The following is a 21299-nucleotide window of genomic DNA, read 5'->3' as shown; positions in this document are numbered from 1 at the left end:
ATGAACAAGTCAAAACATTGTGACAGGACCATAGTGATGTCAAAGTGCAAAATTATTCTATTTATGTTGGGTTTGGGAACCTTAAAAAATTTCAGCTAAAAGTTTGTGTGGTGCCATTTACATGCACATGTGTGTAGATGTGGAGGTTTGTCCCCATCTGTATTCCACAGCTGATATCCCCACTTTCTTTAAGTCATCTTTTTTAACCCAGAGAGAATAACATATCCTCTTTTGTGGACATCTAGGCTTGGCACCTTGGAAAAAAATCTCCAGATATAACTGACATTTTCTGTGGTGAGAAAGACCAGTATAATGTATGCAGTGTTTAATAACAAGACTTAGGTCAGAATTTTAACTTGCTTTATGAATTCAAGTTTGACTTTCTCTTGCTGTTTAATAATGCTCTATATAAATACTAATGTTTAAAATATGATATTTAACATAGTTATTAATGACTTGGAAGTTGAATCTTAACTATGAGTCTGAAAGCATTAATTTTTGTCTTTATGCAGTGCTAGGAATCACATTCAGTCTCTTGCAGAGTTCTCTATCACCGAACTACACCCCAGACTCCCAGTAACTATTTTAATGAAGGATATTTTTAAACACATATTTGAAATGTGCTTAAACATAAATAGAAAACAAAGAAGGACATTGCCTATAGCCAAAGAAAATCAGGCAAGACATACATGAATCATGGAGGAACACTAATAAAGTAATATTCACAATCTATTGTTCTGTTTAGATTTGTAGAAACATGTACATGTAAACATATTCTGATTATTATTGTTGTCAGAAATTTGTATTCTTGGTCTGTTCATAGACAACCTTAGAAGTAAATGATTAGGACACATAGGATTTATCTTAGAAATATCAATTAGGTTGATACATTTTTTAACTTTAGTATTTCTATTATGAAATAATAGAAATATAATAATAGAAATAGTCACTACTGCTTATTATTGCATGGACCTTATGTTTTGCTATGTATATCCACAGAATTTTTTCCTCAAACCACACAATAAAATAATGATATATGTGGCCTGATATTTCTTTTATGATTAAAGAAACTGAAATGCATTAAATTATATAATTGTACCAAGATCACATGCTGCTGAAGAGCAGCCATGGCACTCATCCCTAAGTCTTCTGAAAAAGAAAAGGATTATTAAAAAACACAAAATATGCGATGACACATGCCTATAATCTGTGTGGCTTGTGAGGCTGAGGCAGGAGGATTGCAAGTTCAAAGCCAGCCTCAGGAAAAGTGAGGGCTCTCTAAATAAAATTCATAATAGGGATGGGGATGTGGCTCAGTGGTTGAGTGACACAATATGCTTAGGAAAAGGCAGAATTTGTACTTTTTAATGGCGTGTATAAATAATAATTGCTTTTCATTAATAACCTTTGCACTTTCCTCAAAAATAATTTGAAAATAAAATTATATTTTTGTATTTTAAATAGTACAAAGGACTTAGACAATGTGAGAACTATGAAACTAGTAGATCTTTGAGCTCTTTGGGGCAAGTGCTTTCCAGAACTGCTTGAACATCAGAATCACCTGAGGAAGTCTAAAATGAAATCATTGGACCAATCCTTTGGCTATTTTGAAATGTTTACTCTATTTGGAATCAGGTTTCTGAATCCTAATCTTACTATTTTTTTTTCTTTTAGCTTTACCAGGATTCTGATGGAATGGTTTCAATTATTTTTCTCCATAATATATTTGGATTAATCAGTATGAAACTTAGAACTTCTAAATTTCCTGAGACTTACGCTTCTGTTTTATGTCTTTAGTGTTTGTTTTGTTCTTATAAATACACATATGTGTCAACTTCTAGGCACAGGCATAAAGGCATTTTTTTAATATTCATCATTGAGGAAGAACTGATCTGGATTCAAATTTCTTATTTACCTACTATTAAAGAAGTGATTTTGAGTGAAGTAATCAACATATGAAGTTCTTAGTATCTTCATGTATAAAAGTGTGATGCTACTAGTAGCCTCACAGATTTATTGTGAGGCTTAAGTCAGCAAATGTAATCAAAATGTTTGGGACCTAGCTGATGTTTAATACATTTTAATACTGTAATAATTTTATGTTATATCTGTATTTCATCAAAAACCATATCAATAATTGAATAAATAAATAAAATCATATAAATAATTTTTAGCACATACTTTTAAATGTTGTTTCTTATTTACCTACTATTACAATAGTTATGCTAAACTTATCTGGATATACTATATTGGTCAACCTAGTAAAGAGAATAATTTCATTACCAATTCAGTTCTCCAATTAAGATGTAATAGTTTTATACATGTACTAATTTCAAATTATATGTAGTCTGGCCACTGTCTGCAGAATTAAAGACATGGCTAACATTACATATTCAGAGTATGGAAATGGCTAACATACTCTCAGTTGGAGTGAGACAAGTTTGGCATATAATTCCTAGTTTCCTTCTGGTAATTATCCATTACTCTGCTTGCTTTCTTTGTTCTCAATATTTCCTTTTCCTTTTCCTTTCTTCCTTCCTTCTCACCCTCTCTTCCTTCCTTCTCTTTCTGTATTACTGAGGACTCTAATGTAAAATGGTTCACAAAGATTTGTCTGATACCTGGAATAGTTATTTAGAGATGCTTATAAAATATTCCAGTTTGATGTTTGGTCTCTATGCATATTTATATGACTATAAATCACACTGGTTTCGTTAGCATACTATTTGTAACTATTATCTTACTAATCTAACTTTAAAAAGATGGTCTTGAAAAGTTAGGTCTTTCTCTGGTGTTCATACATGATTGATGAAGTGGCCTTTATGTGCAATATAGTGTGGATTGCACAAACAGCAACTTCAGTCCTTTATGAGACTGAATTTTACTACCGATTTCCCCATAAATATCAAGTTATAAATAAACTGTGCCTCAAAAGTGCTGCAGCCAGATTCCAGGCTGCTCACTAATTGGCCTGCCACAGATGGCTATAACCAAATAACATCATTAGATGATCCCATTGTTACAAACTTTCTGAAAATAGCAAGGCATGTGTGGCTTTTGACAAGAGGTTACAAAGGAAAGGTGTAGAACAATTTGTTAAGGGATATTTTAATTCAAAAGCATGTCATTTCCTCTCCCAAAATACAATTCTAACTTAACAGTTAAAGTCAATATTCAGATCATTTCCTGGACCCTGTACATACGTAGCTCATGGATTTATATAAATGTATAGAAATATAAGCAAGGTTAAAATAGAAAATGTTCTGTAAGTGCATTATAATATATTGTTATGAATCCTTGTTTCATGCAGATGTTACAGGCACAGTTGTGCTCATAGGATCTTTCTAGTTATCTCAGAACCTAAATTCCCTTGAATAGCATGAAAGTGGAATGGTTTTACATTATACTTTATGCTGCAGAATGATTTTTGTATGGTCACAAAATAGTATTTAAACTGCTGGAAGATTGAGAAAGTTGAAAGAATTAAAGAAACCATATTGGTAATATTTAACTTCTCTAGTCTGTGGATAGGAAAATGGTTGCAATAAATACGTAGAAAATCTCCTTGAACTTACATATAGAATTTAATTTACTACATTGTCTTCCAGCCCCACCTGTCCCATCGGCTCACATTTCTAATACTCATTGGACTTCCCTTCTTACTCTAAGTTAAAATTAAGGCAGACATCAAAGGATGTTGGTAAAGAATCAAGGAGACTGTATTTTCCTCTTCATTTAGAAAAGTCTCTTTCTCAAACATGAGAGTAAAAAGCAGAGAGGAGACTGAGTCACTACAACCATTTTCAAACTGTTAACTACATTATGTTTTTTTGATGAGTTCAGGGGAGTTCTTTAAAGAAACTGTATCTAGTGAACTCTCTAAACACACTCCTAATTAACACCTAAATTCTTTCTTTTAAGCCAGACAGAGACTATCTTTGCATAACAATGTCTGGGGTATTTGCAAATCACAGCTTGCTTCAATTTTTTAGGGGTTGCAGTTCTTGTGACCAGAAATGCCTGTGAAAGCAAATTTATTACAGTCTGAGAGGAGGAACAGTTAAACTAAAAATGATCTCTGATTGAGAATAGCAACATTAGATGTCTGACATCTGTTTCCCTAGTTGTTTTAAAACTCAACATAGACGAAGCATTTTAAATCATAATGAAGAGAATACTTCCAATTCAAGGCACATGATTATAAAAAAATTCAATAGCTTCATTTTACAAGATAACTAATTTTTAGATAACCATTAAGTTACTTGACAAAAACTCAGCAGTTCATATATGTTAAGACTTGCTTTTTAGTGTTTTGAATCCAGCTGCTTCTTTTTCATAGAAGAATTTGCCAAAACTCTGGATTTTGAATGTGTACATTCACATAACCTTTCCCTAAGTAAAGAGGAATGAAGGACACATTCGTGATTTTGGAAACAATAACTGACACTTTTGCTGGAGTAAATCCTTATCAAAACAATTTATTTGATGGTGCAATTTTGATTGATTAGAACAACGTTATGTTTTTATAAACTTTTGAAAATTATAATAGCATAGAGAGCAATTATTTATGATTACTTAGGGCCTGTAGATGCTTATTGTGTCTGTACAATAAGTTATTACTGCTTTATGGGAAGTTATATATATAATCAGTAGTACATTAAACCTTGATTTCCATTCTGACATCAAATAAAAATATACATGTAAAGGTGATGAATTTTTGGTAGTACCAATCACTGTCACACATCTTAAGCAAGTGATATTTTTAGAAAGGATTTGAAAATGTAATGAAAAATATGAAGGAAAATAAATTCTTTCGTGTAGAAAAACCTGCAAGGTAAAATTAGAAGAAAGGAGAAACTTCAGCATGGATATTTATTGACATGCTGAATGTTTTGTGAGATTTTCAACAAATTAGAGAATTATGATGTGGCTTCTTTTATTCATTTTAAAAGTAAATATTAAGAATATTTATTTCATAAGGCTGTTAGACGTAAGTAAAATTTTTGCTCAAACATTTGAAAGTACCTCCTGGTTTCTATACATGTACGTATGTGTGTGTGTGTGTGTGTGTGTGTGTGTGTGTGTACTGGTGATGTTATCATATTTAACTTTTCCTTGGATAAGATTTTTACTTAGTTTCTAATGTATTTAAGCAATCTATCATACATTTAGGTACTGAAATTAGTTTACTGAGAACGATGTTTAAATTTTGACCATGTAGATAATATAATAGGTACCATATATTCATCTTCAATAGACAATAATATGAATTATTATCCATACCTGTTTAGTAAGGATTTTATACTGAAAATTATATGAATTTACACAATGAAATAAAATGTAAATTGCTGTGCCTGACAAGGGCAAATATTTTAACAATATTGCTGTTATTATATATAATGGCAATATTATTACATTTATCATTTTATTACCAAAATAATGTCATGGAATAGGTATTAATATCCCTCCTTTTGACTAGGGAAACTGAGGCTTGGAAGGTATTAAGGAAATTGTTTGAGATCAAATTGTGAATATAGAGTTAGGAACTGGATGGGTTAAGTGTTTATGACTCTAAATTGTCACATTCTGCTAATACCCTCTGATATATATTCAATTCCTCCTGAAAATTCATATGTAGTAAAACTATGACTGCCATTGGATGTTTATTACTTCATATAGAGCAATCTAAGATGGTTGGATAAATACAAAGTTAAATAAAATTCTTAAAACAGATAACTGCAAGCCCAATATAAAAGGGTCTACTTTGGGACTCTTTTTTTCCTCATCATTAGGTAATACTTGGTGAATTTTAGAAGTGGCTTTTTTCCCTTTTTGTTTGTGGTGGCATTAAGGACTTTGTGTGCAGAAAAGAAAATAATCAGAGATGTATTTTGGTTTTTAGAATTAATATTTGGTGGTGAAAGAATCTAGCTAAAGCTGCAACAGAGCATGCCTAGAGTCTAGAATATATTCATTTACCTCTCTCGTTAGCAGCATCCTGACAGAAGGATGGGCCCTTGCCTTCCGTACAATGCCTTATGTGGTCTGAAGCATATCCTAGGATACCATGTGCTTTGTGATTTGCAGCATACAGAAAAGTAAAATAAAAGATCTCAAGAAAACAAGGGATGATGCAAGCTGAATGGAAATTAACTGTTATTAATAATTATTTTAATGATACTTCACATTTTAATTAATTAGGCCATTTATTGTGCTGTCTAGAAGATCATGTACAAACAACAAAGAGATGATAGGTAAAATACGAATTGAGGAGATAAACTAAAATACTCCAAGCTATTGAACCATTGAAAAGGTAACAGAAAAGGAAAAGTAAGAGCAAAAAAAAATATGCAAAATAAATTAAAAAAATAAAATTATAAACCTAACTACAACCATATCAATGATTACACTAAATGGAAATAGAATAAACATGCAAATTCAAACGTAAATGACAGATTTGCATAAAAGCAAGACCCAGTGATATACTATGTGTAAATTACTTTTTTTTTTTTTTTTTTGGAGGGAGGTGTACCAGGGATTGAATCTAAGGGTGCTTAACCACTGAACCACATCCCCAGTCATTTTTATGTTTTATATTGAGACAGAGTCTCTAAGTTGCTTAGGGCATTGCTAAATTGCTGAGGCTGGCTTTAAATCCCTTGCTTCAGTCTCCAGAACCACTGGGATACAAGCATGCACCACTGTTGCAGCTGTATTAATTTCTTCAAGTATACTTCATTTGAAATTATCAGAGATAAAGTGGACATTACATAATGATAAAAGGATCAAGATATCAAAAGCATAAAATGGTTCTAACTATGTATTTTACCTGACAACAGAACTTCAAATAAATTAGAGCAGAAGATGACAGAAGTAGAGGAAGAAATAGATGCATCTACCAATATAATTGGAGATTTCAACACACTTTTTTTGTAAAGGATACAGATAGACAAGAAAAACTGTTGAGTCAGTTTGACTTTCATGACATCTGCACAGCATTCAACTGGAGGATGTACTTTTTCTCCAAGATCACAGGAAACACTGACCAAGATAGATCATACCCTTGCACATGAATGTTAATATATTTTAGAAATTGAACAACATAAATTGTTATAGAAACATGAATAGATCATAACTAAAATATGGCAAGAAATTGAATCATACAGGATGCTATCTGAACATTAGTATTTAATTAGAAATCATATGGCTTATTATATTCCTACTTTTCAATAGTATTTACAACATCAGATCCCTAATAATAAATGTCACAAATATGTCTAAGGCCTATTTACAGAAAAGCATAGAACATAGACAGAAATTTTAAAAAGTAGTCTAGATAAATGTTCTTAGATTGGCAGAGTTGATATCATTCTCAATATACATCCCCCATAAATTGATCTTTAAATTCAACAGAATAACAATCACAGTCTCAGTAGGAACTTTGAAGAAATAATAAAAAATAATTTATAAAATTTTAAATGTATGCTTTATCAAAAGACAACATGAAGAAAATAAATATGCAAATCACATACTGAGAAGAATATTTCTAGTTTATACATTTGAAAAAGGACTCATTCAGAAGACATAAAGAACTCTTAGAAATAAGTATTTTAAAAATTGAGAGCTACATAAATACAGGTTGAAATACTTGAATAGGGTCTGGAATATAGCTTAGTGGTAGAGCATGTTCTAAGAATGCATGAGGCCCTGGATTCAATCCCCAGCATGGAAGGAAAAGCAGCAACAAAATTAACAGACATTTCACAAAATAAAGTAAAAACAAGCCTGGCATGGTGGCCCATGCCTGCAATCCAAGCTACTTGGGAGGCTAAGTTAAGAGAATGGCAAGTTCAAGGCAAGCCTGGGCAACTTAGCCCCTGTCTTAAAAGAAAAAAGGCCAGAGGTATAGCACAGTGGTAGAACACCCCTGGGTTCCATCCCCAGAACAACAATAAAAAGATATAAAGAAGAGCCCAACAAAAACGAAAAATTGACCAACATCATCAAACTTTTTTGGTACCAGGGATTGAATCCAGGAACACTTAAACAGTGAGCCAAATTCCCAGTCCTATTTTTTATTTAGAGACAGGGTCTCACTGCGTTGCTTACCACCTTGCTTTTGCTCAGGCTGGCTTTGATCTCTTTATCCTCCTGCCTCAGCCTCCCAAGCCTCTGGGATTACAGGAGTGTACCACTACACCAGGCAACATCATCAATCTTGAGGAAAATGCAAATTAAAACTACAAGAACACTATTTTTTATTCGAAGACAAAATGGTGATGAGGATATAGAACACCTGGAACTCCTGCTGCTGATAGAAATGCAAAATGGTATAACCACTTAGGATGACTGCTTGTAATTTCTCATAAATTCAAACATATATCTGTCCAAGACTAAGTGATTTCACTCCTACTGACCTAAGAAAACTGAGAATATACACATTCAGAAAGACTTAAAAACAAATGTTTATAGTATCTTTATTAATGGTAGCCCCAAATTGTCAAAAACCCAAAATATCCATCTGTAGAAGAGTGGATGAACAGACAAAATTCTGTTCATACAATTCAGTATCACTCAGGAATACAAAAGGGATAAATTATTGGAATGTGCAACAATATAGATTAATATCATACCCATAATGTGAAACAAAAGACCATGGAATTAAGAGTAGATAATGTATGGTTTTATTTGTATGAATGAAATAAACAGGCCCAACTAAATAAAAAAATAGGTTCAGAAAATAGGCTTTACAATCTGCAATAGAAATCTGAATAATTAATGCCTTAGAGAAGGTGGGATTGCTTGGAAGAATGCAAAATGTTACTCTATGTTTGCTTTCTTTCTTTCTTTTTTATTTTTATTTATTTTTTGCATGACAGCTGCATGTATATCATAGTCAAAACCAGTTGAACTGTACATTAAACAACTGAAGCAAAACCATCTTTATTCATAGATAGCATGATTGTGAGTTAAGGAATCTCAATGGGATCTACCAAGAAATCTATAGAATTAGTAGTGAATTTACCAAGGTGACAGGATACAAGAGCAACAAACAAATGAATGTCATTGGCAATACATCATTAGAAAATAAAAATAATTTGGAATAGATTAATAACAACAAATGAAAGTAAATTTTATGGAAATTTTTATATATGCATAAATGCTAAACGATGTACTTACCCACAAAGGAAACTCTCATGTCATCCCAAATATTTTAGTGGGTTATTTTGCAAAATAACCTTATAAAGTTTATTTTATCAGTTTTCCAAAAGAACAACATTCTTGTTTGGAATGAAAAGAGTTCTTTGTATGGAAATAAGATGAATACTTTGAGCCTTGTGTCAAAGTCCTCCAAATGGGAACTCTAACAACCCTTCTGCCATGTTACTAAGTCAAATATAAGCAAGCCATTCCATCTATTCACAGATGTCTGCCATGTTACCTAAAAGTCTCCATATGTGGGCTTTTGCATGGCCATTTTATCCTTCCCTACTCCAGAAAAGACACCAGCTATTCTTCAGGTGTCCTTCCCCATCTAGTATCCTATTTTCCCCGCCCCCCCCCCAAACAAAAACTGTAGAGTCACAGAAACTCCCCACACTCTTCTACCTATTTCTTCCTATGAGTAGTCAAGCTTTTTTGTTTGTTGTTTTGTTTTTCTCTCTCCCATTTTAGTTATGATCGTCCCTTTTTTACAATTTCATTACAGTACTAACATTATTTGACATTACATTGAATCATTGAAAATACTCAGTAAATACCTATTCATACCAGGTTGTGTAGAAATACAGGTGTTATGATAAATCACCAATTCTGACTTAGAGAGTGAAGTTACATAGCTTTTCTTTAAATTCACAGGAGGGTTATTGGGAAAGAGATAGCAGAAGAATGTAAAATGAGTAAATAATTGCATGTACATTTGCTCAATATATATTCCTCAAAACATGGAATTGTCTAGGTTCAGAAAATAGATTTTACAATTTGCAATTTATTTAAGATGAAAGTCAATGCTGTTTAAATATTGAATGAACCTTTTTAGCAAGACAGGATGCTTTAAAATTGAAAGACACTTTGAGATGCAATAAGGAGTGAGTTCCATTTGTGCAAGTATGTTTCCTGATATGAATTACAGGTACCTATTATATTGTTTTGTGTTAGGTATTTCATATTATTCTTGTTCTATAATGGAAAATACAAGCAAATGCTGAAAGCATATTATAGCTATTTGGTTTGTAGCTTTAAATGAAACATACAAAATCCAAGTGCTCTGGTAATGCTTCTGGCTTTTCATATGACCCCTTCTTGTTATAACTAATGGTAAGCTGCCCCAAACAGAGCTTTACACATTTGTTAGGCCTACATAATTTTGTCCATAAAGTAATTTCTATCATAAGAAAGGTATTTTGCCATCATTTACTACTTTTTGATGATAATTTATTCCTCTATTTTTATCTTGATATGGTGTCCATATATTTCTTTGATAAATATTTCCTTTCGTGTACATCTTCTTCTATTACTTCCTAAGATTAATTAATATTAACACTAATATTAGCATATTAATGTTAATAAATTTTGAAAATCTGATTTCCTCACTAAGATTCATATAGGAAGCCAGCCTATTATAGATAAAAAGCTCCTAAATGTATATAACAATCTAAATGTGACCCAGAAATGTGCCTCATGCAGTAAGCCAGCATGCAGTTTTGGTCAAGGACAAAGCATGCTGCTCAGATATCTTTGCAACCCATTCTTGACTCTGAACTGATTGAGACTATTGCCATGGTTGATCCCCACATTAGTGGCATGGCTCTCTATGAGGTTGCATGTGTGTTACTTGGATAGATGGTGGTCATTTTGTCATTCACAGAACCTTGCTTTCTGATTAAAAGTCAATTCAGGATACTTCCGAAGTTAAGCAAATGGTTAGCCAGGGTTAGAATCCTTCCTTTTCCATCCTTAACAAACTGAGGAGAAAAAAGTACCTTTTTTTTTTTCATTCATGTTTCAGAAAAGTATTTCTGCTCCCCATCAAGATTATTGTTGAGAGAAAGGGCAAAGGAAATGTATTAAAAGTCCTGGGAAAAATATTGATTTTGAATCTGGAAAAAAAAAACTTACTAAGGAATATATATGTAGGCACACAAAGCTTTTAATAACAAAGGAGAATTTAGCAAACTTTTGAACAAAATAAGCATTCTGTTAGTAAGATGGGCAAGGCAAGTTTTTGTTGGCTGTCAAAATCATTTGCCCTTTTTTTGTAAGTAAAGGAATTTTTTTTCCCCAATTTTTGTTCTGTACTGAATTAAAGTTCTCACCTTATAAAATATTTTTGAAGCGAGACATAGGTACATGATTCAAAACTGGCCAAAAATATATATAGTTGATGTCACTCATTGGTCCTTCTTACAAGCTTTTTAAAGGAAAAAGTATTAGCTTGAATATTTTTGCCTTTTGTTCTTCCCCTAGACCTTTCCCCCTTTTCCTTATAAATACAATGTTTCCAGATAGAGCAGCAATCTTGTGAGCTTGAGGATAAAAGGCAAACTCTATAGAGAGTAGGATTGAAAGCAAAAGACATTGTTGTGATAATACCCTAATTTTCCTACATCTGATCTTAACTGTTTCCATTAAGACTCTTTATCATGAGAAAAAAAAAGAAAAAAAAATCTATGTGGTTAAGTCACTGTAGTGCAGCTAATAAAATATTCACATATACAACAACCAGGTTCTAAATTTTCTTTTCACATATTGTGTTGATGTGTTGAAATCATTGTATTGTTTTCATAAAGACTGGAACTAGAATTATCTTGACCTGGGACCCTGAATACTAAAAATAGAACAAACTAAAGGCACTGCACTAGAGGGTTTTACAAAACCAACAAGCAGATGTAGCAGACACTTATGCAAACCTAGTCCTTGAGCAGTATCTCTTGCAAAAGATTCATGAAAGCCTCTTGGGAACATCTTGTGCTTTTCCAGCTTTAATGATTTTATAATATTCATCCTGGTTTCAGTGGGGCGTTGCTGAAAAACTAACAGAACTTGCTATTTTTCCCAATTTAGTTATTTCCAAGATTTGGTGCAGAATCAATGTATTGAAATTCAAAATGCTCTGTTGATAATGAAATTTTGATTATATTTTTACCTCAGAATGGGGAATAAAATGGGAATAAAACAAAGGCAGAACCAATTTTCTTTAAGTAGAAAACACTTTGAAAATTGCCAATGATCATAATTTTAGAGAAAACTAACAAAATTAAAAATGACTAAAGAACTACATAATTAAACGTTCTAGCTCAGTCTCAGATTTTGTACCCGAAAATGAGCAAGATAAAGTGCATAATTTGCACATACTTAGTATTTTATTAGAAGCCGAACTATCAATCTAAATTAATGTCTCCATTAGAAATTCACCTTTCTGTTCTGAAATTTAAACAAGTATAGACAAGTATATTTGTAAGAATTGGAAACACCACAAAGTAAACTGTACTAAAATTTAAGAATAACATTTAAATAAAATTTAAAATGTGCAAACTAAAAGCTTACTAAGTTTAAGCTCTGAAAGTATTAGAATTATTGCTCGTTATGCATAAACATTCTAATGTGTGTACCTGTGTGTCTGGCTATCTATCTATCTATCTATCTATCTATCTATCTTTTCTTCTTTTGCTAACAGAGATTGGATTCAGGAGCACTCAACTACTGAGCCACCCTCAGTCCTTTTAATATTTTATTTAGAGACAGGGTCTTCGTGAGTTTTTAGGGCCTCACTAAATTCCTGAGTCTGGCTTTCAACTTGTGATTCTCCTGCCTCAGTTGCTGGGGTTACTGGCATGTTATCACCACACCCTGCTCTACTGTATTTTAAATCAATCTTTACTTCCTTGGTGAAAAGAAAAATTTGTATTATCTTATAAAGTGTAGAAATATTTTGTATAAGTAAATTTTAAAAATTGGTTTTGTAGCATAATCAACACAATTTTTTAAACTTGAGAAAGTTAGTATGACAGCTACCTTATTTTCTTCATAGTGTTGAACATGCTGGTAATTGCTAGCTTAAAATATTGTAAACAGTATTTTGTTATTCTAAAATCCTGAGGTCTAGGAATCACTAATCAGCTGTACTTCAGTAATGGGAAAAGCTTCTCTAAATTTTAATTTTATCATTTGTGAAAAGAAAAGGAACTCTATTAATTGATGGAGAGAGATGTTTAATGTGTTGGTTGCTTTCAGTATATTCTAGGTCAAAACCTTTGTAGATGCTACACAAGTTGAAGACTTTTTTAGTTTTGTTATTATACAGATTTGATATACAACCAGACTAACTATGGTTACTCCTACTCACCTCCCCAGACTACTTCATCTTTTGCCCAAGGGCTGCTTCTGATAAATCCTTCAACAGATATGTGCTATGCTAGATGTTCTTCTGTATGCCAAAATTTTCTTGTCCTACTTGGGGCTAAAGTACTGGGCAGACCAGGAGAAGACAGACTGCCCACCTCTATTTGGATGTGTCTTTTTTAAAGCTTGCTATTTGAATAGCAATTAGACTAGATCATATCCTTGACCTTGGTCTGGCAGTTGTGTTTAGAATCTGAACTGTCTCATCTTGATCAAATGATGTAAGTGGATGAAGAAATAGGTAGCACTCAATAAAATTTATAATAGTCTCTTTCTCCTTTCATCTCACCTGCCAGCCCACATGTGTACTCGCACGCACACATATACACACACGCACAGAATTGGGATCATGGTCCCATTAAATTTATGATCCTACTCCTTGGCCTCTTCTTGAACTCTTAACACAATGGCTCCTTGCAATTCATCACAAATGAGACTATGAGAAAGTGATGGATGAATTGTCCTAAATCTTTCACTACTAATAGAAAATAATTCTAAAATTAAGATGCTTAACACTTTAAACCAGTACTTTATTGTCTCACCTAAAGGGTCCTGTAATGGGATTTTCATCATCATCATCACGTTAAGTATTGTTGAAATTGAAGACAAGGACAAGTAATTCTAATTTTGCATCATGCTGTGAATATGTTCTGTTCCGGTTTAGCTTCCAGGGCTCTGAAGCTGTCTAGGTAACAGGGATAGATAATGTTCTCTACATGATCCTTCTCTTATGTTTGGTACATGTGCTTGTAAAAAGACTGTATGTCTAAAAGAAAATCAATTAGTCTTAATGATGCAAATATTGCTTAATAGGACTCCTTAGGGAGCCAATATTAATCAAAAGCTCAGAATGATCTGTAATTAGCACCTCAATTGTACATGTGTTAGTGGATGATTCTAAAGTGCTTAAGGGTCTTTGAAATATTTTATTCTTTTGATTTTTTTCTCTTGACACTTGAAACTGTAAGGATGTCTTTGTCCTTCTTTTGGACCAGGGCTCTAACCTAACTTCTACTTTGACCTTAGTCACATAGAGTTCAGAGAGTAACTCTTTTATAAGATAAAGCAAATCTCTCCTTAGATTAAAACTGTTCAATAGCTTTACCACACACCAAAATAAAATTCAAATTTTGATCCCTGCTTCCATTTCTTGAATCAATTCCTATCATGCCTTTTCATAATCCATATTTCAGCAACTCCGTTTTCTTCATGCCTCAAACTTTCTTTCCCGGGTGTTGCTTTTATACCACGACCTCTGTTTTATACACTTTCTAATGACTGTTTCTTGACCTTAGTATTTCAACTCATTTGACATTTCAAAAACCCCTTCTCTGACTCCTGGATCCAAACAATGACTCAATTCAACCAGTAACTCTTAACTGTTTTCTCCTATTTTTGCTTTATTTACACTATTCATCATCATCTTCTGAAATCATCTTTCCATTGATTTATTTAATTGTGCATGATCTCTCTCCTCATAAGGTGTAAGCTTCATGAAAGAATGTCCCTCTTACCCAAGCTTCATCCTAAACCTTAGTATAATCCCAATCAAAAAATAGGTGCTTAAGGATATCAAAAAGAAAGCATTAAGTAGCATCCTTTCTTCACTTCATATTGGCTGACCAACTTGGCAATATACATGAGATTTTTAAACATTCCACCTGTATTGTTATTGTTTATTTGATTGATTTTAATATGGTAAGAAACTATTAATAAGAAACATCTTATTTTCATATAAAAGAATATTTCAGTTATTTCACTGTTTTGAGGAAATAAAGAAATCACACATACACATACACAGAGAATGAATATCCTGAGATGTGCATAGTATCTCTTTTCTTTAAGAAATTTAAACTTTGATGGTTTGCTGGACTTCATGTTTCCTCGCTTTTACTTTTTAAAGAAATATATATTTGAGATTCAAACAGAAAGTGCAACCTATTGTGTAAAGGGCAATTAGTTTTAATCTCATCTGCTTCTAAAGATTCTCTACTTGTGTTTTGCTATAAATTTGCTTTATTTTTGCCCTCATCTGCTGTTCCATTGTATGCCTCAGTGCCACTCTGCTATATTCTTAGTGAGCCCACTCTAAGAGAGATTAAAGGAAGCCAACTGAGTGACTTTCAGAGAAGAAACTGCGATTTATTATAATTATTTTGAAGTGAAGCAAGTCTCTGTGTTTCAGGTGAGCAGAGCAGAGAACCTGTGGTTTTGTTTCTCCCTGAGGGTCCTACTACCTGTTACCTATACCCAAGTCCAAAGTAAATGCATCTTGCACTCTGTGATATTTTCTGATAGCCCACAAAGAAGGGCACCTGATCCCATTACTTATTTATACATTTCTTTTACATTTTGATGTGGTGAAAAAGCAAGTAGTTGATTCCTGTTCATAGTAATAGGGAGAGAAAAATATTTGTCTTTCTTCCCCTGAGACTTTAATATGGTAACAATCATGTTTTGAAATTCTGTAAGAGATATGATGTAAGCTAATTGAGATGCAATTAGCATATCACATGCTTTTTGCTATGCAAAAGCTAACTGGGGATCTGTCTATTAGAAATTACTCATAGCTGTGTGAGAGCTAGATGAACAGCAATTTAGACCTTGAAAGACATGCAAGACTATAAATGGAAGTAAAAGTGAGGCTAATGGAAGATCACCCAAGAACTTTTCAGAATTCCCTAATGAGAAACTCTAATTTTCATATTTGACATTAGGGCTTATAATAATGACAAGACCTCAAGACTGAGTACAATTAGACCCGTAAAATGCATTGCAAATATCTTGAAAACTACCTATTAAATTGAACCTTTGAGCCGGATTTGTCTCATTCTCTTATGATGATTCACAACATGAAAAATTCTGAATTTACTTTTCTTTGTTATTACCAACCAATATAATTCCACATTATGTATCTCATTAGGCAGAACAGCCAAAGTCATCTTTCAGAATTGAAGACAAAACATCACTCCTCTGCTCAAAACACTGCCATAGCTTTTCATCTTCCTGAAAACTAATTGCTAAGTCCTAAGCACGGCCTTCTGAGTCCTCTGGGATCTATACACTCCGCCCTCACTCTCTGCCCTCATTGCCTTCACTGCCTTTAATTTCCTAAACTTGTTTCTTACAATATCAAAATATTGATCTTTGATGCTAGAAGATGGTTGCATGGATATTATTTGATTTATATTATTTATATCTCATTTAAAATAATCAGCTAACTTGCACATGGCTGTCCCTAACTTCCTTCATGGTTCATGGGCATGTCAGGTGTCCTTCCCTTTTGTGGGTCCTTGGCATATCCTGTTCCTTGAGTCAGAAATCTGTCTGTCTGACCCTATCAACATGGCTCTTCCCTCTATCTGCTCTGTTCTCCCCAGGGGTCACTATTTCAGAAAAATCATCCTGATCAAACTGCCTAACGTAGAACACTCCTCCCTCTAGACCTATTAGATCTCTTTCCTTTAACCTGCTTTATTTTTCTTAGTATTAATAATTTGACACACTATATTTCATTTGTGTATTTTTATTCCACATCTCACTTTAATCTTTCTAAAGGTTAAATTTTTTGGAATTTTTTTCATAACTTTATTTCTGATATAGATTTAAACAATCAGTAAATATCTGTTCATTGAGTGAAGAATTGATCTTTTTTATTTATCCTTATTAAATCAGTTATCTGTCCATCAATAAAAGAACACAACAATTTTTAAATGAAATATTAGAAATTACCCAACGTTTTATGATTTTTGTTAAGATTACTTCAGTTAGACAAAATTAAAGAAAACTTTGTTATATAACATCTGGAAATTCAAGATATTTTTGACTATATAAAAAACAAGGACTTGCAAAGTTTATAGATTTTGCCAATCATACCCTGACAAAATATTCTGTATCTGATCTCTTATATAAAAGTATCTCTTTGAATTGAACTAAGATTAATTAGTTGGTTTTTTTTTGTTTTTTTTTTTTAAAGCAGAGAAATAATCATTAGCAGAAGAGCAATTCAGCCCAGGTTCCTTTAAATAGTGTTATTTTCTGGCACTTTTTATTACAATCCAAGCAATGAAAATTGCAATCAAAAGCACATTTTATTTTAAGCTACAAGAAAATAATAGGATGACCCTACTATTGTTACCCAAATTAGTGTGCACCCAACATAGAATTTAAGCAGAAATAGATTACCTAAGCAATTTGATATAAATCTCATTTCTTTAAACTTTTAATTTCCTAAACTTGTTTCTTATAATATCAGAATAACAATCTTTGATGGTTGCATGTATATTATGTGCTTTATATTATTTATATCTCATTTAAAATAATCAGTTAACTGCTACCAGTTAAAATTCTAATCTCATAATTCATAGAACATTCTGTATAACTGTGGAAAGAGCTGTTCTCATCTTCTCATTGAACTACCTATCTATCTACAGAGATATCTATTAAACTCTTAACTACACTTTTTATAACAAAATTTCTGTCATCAGTGGTGGTAGAAAGGATGGTATAAATAAAAGGGGAAGAAATACACATTTTTTTCTATTGCATTTATCCAAAAGAATTAATCCAAACACCAGTATGAGTCCTGACTCACTGCTGAGTATAGGAGATAATACTGACTCAATGGGGAAAATTCCATTTACTGCATCACTACTTCCTGTGGTTTTTGCCCAAATTTACCACAGTGAAAATGCTCACACTCAACATTATTTAAGTCATAAAACAATTGGTTATTATGGTCTGCAGGAAACCACACAAAATGAAAAAGAGTATAGACTACATGGAGATTTTGATATCATTTACCTTGTTCAAGTGGCTCCAATTTCCATGAGGAAATAAATACTTAAATAACCTACTTTAAATATTAAGGCTCTTATCTGTATTTGTTTTTTCCTCAAAATGAGTATTGCGTGAAGAAGGAGCATTGTTTAGAAGTGGTAAACCAAGCAGGTTCCACTATAATTTTATGCAACATTAAATAATCAATTTGTTTCTACAAGTCTGTTTGGAATATTTGTTATAAAAATTAGGCAATATTTATGAACACAAAGAAAGGGATATGTATTTTTATTGTTATTCTTCATGAAGGAACATTGCTTCAAAGTGTGGATAATTGGGTTTAAAAATATTGTTAATGTTGTAATTATGATTCTTTTCCTTTTGGTGTTCAAATCTATAATAAAGGCTAGATTCAAATTTTTTGTGGTTATAAAAACCCCATATCATTATTGAATGAAGCATAATCAAATACAAAAAAAAATTCCATTCTGTTTTTCCCCTAAGCAACATGTAAATAAGGACTTAAGACAAATAAATTATCAAGAATATTTTGGGGGGTGAATGGGACATGTTTAATGGAATTCTTTATATTGTTTATGTTGAATTATATAATCTGAGTCATATGTGAAATAAAATTGTTAATATTAAAAAATGTGTTCCAATTACTTCTGCATATGAAATTACCTCAGGATTTAGCAGCTTAAAACAAAAACTATTGTTTGTATTTCATAATTTTGTGGGTTAGGATTCATCTCGGGAAAGAATTCTACTCCATGTATCTTTGATGGAAGTCAGCAGCTGAAACTGAGCTGTCTGAATGACTGGCACAGAAAGTCAAAGCAGCTTCACATGTTTAACCTTGGCTGAGATGGCTGAATGCAGGGCTCAGTTGGGATTGTTGACCAGTCTACACTGGCCACTCCAAGGTGATCTTTCATAAGGGTGGTTGGTGACCTCATAGGGCAGCAAAAAGTTCCCAAATAGACTCTTCCAATAGACAGGAAATGGAAGCTGCCTCTTTCTTATGGCCTAGACTCAGAAACTGGCACAGATTCTCTTGCCATATTTTTTGCGTCAAAGAAATCATGTCCACTGAGATTCAGGCAGGGGAATACAGACCCTAACTCCTGAAGAAAGAAGCCAAAGGACATTTAGCCATCCTTAAGTTGTCATAATATAACTGTTTACTATCTGGATGTGCCCCAGTCATTATAATTAATACTAAAACTTACCTGGAGGTACACTTGATATGTGCATAAATATATTTTGCTATGTCAAAATGTCCTCTCCCCACGACTCCATGACATTTCTTGATCATTTTATCTCGCTTTCCCAGTACATTGCTGAAACTCTGAATCTACATTTGAACAAAAATGAAAGGAAAGCCAATCACCAAAATAAAAAAGACCCTCCCTTGACTCTCTCATGCTCTTTTGTCTTTTTTCTCTGCTTTGCTCACCTTTGCACTTCTCACAAGAGTGTTGTGTGAGCAGTGGGGACATACTTTCTCCTTTACTCCTAGCAATGTGGCTTCTTTCTTTCTCCTTACACCTGGGAAAGTATTTGGTGGAAGTATTTCTTGCTATTTTTGGTTAATGTCCTTATATTCCAAAGACAATGAGCATTCCTTGTTCAGATATTAATGCATATCTCTGCTGCTACTCACACTGTTGACCTCTCCTAACACCTGGAAATATTCACTGACTTTCTAACTCATCATTGTTCCCTGCCTCCAATTTCTACTCCACTTTCTCTTGAGAGGCTTCTTAGTTTGTCTCACCAGTAGTCTCTTCTAGTTCTGCAACTGAGGTTTGTTGCTTTCACTCTGCTGTCTCTCCCTAGATGATTTCACCTTTGTTAACAGCCCATAATATGCTAATGACTTTTTCTCCTACTTACCAAGAACCTCACATCTAACACGGAAATGCCAGATTCATATCTCTAAATAGAAGTCTTAGGTATATTTCAAATTCAACATGTTTAATCTTGAACATCCTGTGATATTTGCTGTAGCTTTTTGGTGACATCAGCATTCATCATGTTATAGATCAATCATGTTATAAAACTGAAACTTCTCCCATCCTGGTTTATCCCTCTCCCTACCTTTCCCTAACTCTTTAACCACTTATGGTCCCTTAGAAAGGCAGAATCCACCTACTGCATCTTTGCTGCATCTTACAACACTCCTCTCAACAACTAATTATATTACTCTAATTTTGAGAACATCTTTCAAAAGGAATATTACAACTGCCTCCTACTTGTTTCCCTACCCAATTCTATGTCCCCCCAGATTCTATGTCCATTATATTGGATCCCACTAAACTATCAATAACACCATTGCACTTCACAACTTTGAATGTCTCTCTATTGGCAAGAAGAGTATTTTTAAAATTGCCAAGTCATCTATTAGTAAAGTATAGAATAAACTTAATGGGTCACAATGAATGTTGTTAATGAAATATAATATATACAACATTATAGATAGCTCTGCATTTATAAAGAGTATGCATATCACCTGATTATTTCAGGTACATATATGCATACTGGGTAGGAATGAATATATTTTCCATGTTCCACTTGTATCATTGCTATTTCAAGAGGTTGCACATGATAGCATATTGAGGGACAAAAAAGTAACCTAGAAATTTTATTTATTTGAGCTAAAAAGCAACAAGAAATAACTTTGTTTTTGGACATATAAACTATGTGGATAAGAATTGGTGTCTTCCAATGTCAGTATGTCAAATAATCCATTCATATAAGTCTAGCAACTCTGCCTCATCAAGGAGAAAGAATAAGTATTCTTGATGGGAAGTTTGACAATGATATATTACTTTTTCTTTCCTTTGTTTTTGCTGTGCTGGGAATTGAACCTAGGGTTTCATGCATGCTAGGCAAATATTCTATTACTGAGCTACATCCCCACCCTTTCTTTGTATTTCATATTCTGAGACAGCATCTCACTAAATTGCCCAGATATGTCTCAAACCTGCAATTCTGCCTCCACTCCCAAGGAGCTGGTACTGTAGCTGTGTGCCATCCTGCAGGGCCTGTTGTCTCTCTTCTTAAATACCTTTCAGTTTTTGAAAATTTATTTATAACTGCCTAAGTAAGTTAAT

The sequence above is a fragment of the Urocitellus parryii genome, chromosome 2 (assembly GCF_045843805.1).
Source record: "Urocitellus parryii isolate mUroPar1 chromosome 2, mUroPar1.hap1, whole genome shotgun sequence".
Lineage (NCBI taxonomy): Eukaryota > Metazoa > Chordata > Mammalia > Rodentia > Sciuridae > Urocitellus > Urocitellus parryii.
This window is presented reverse-complemented; position numbering follows the sequence as displayed.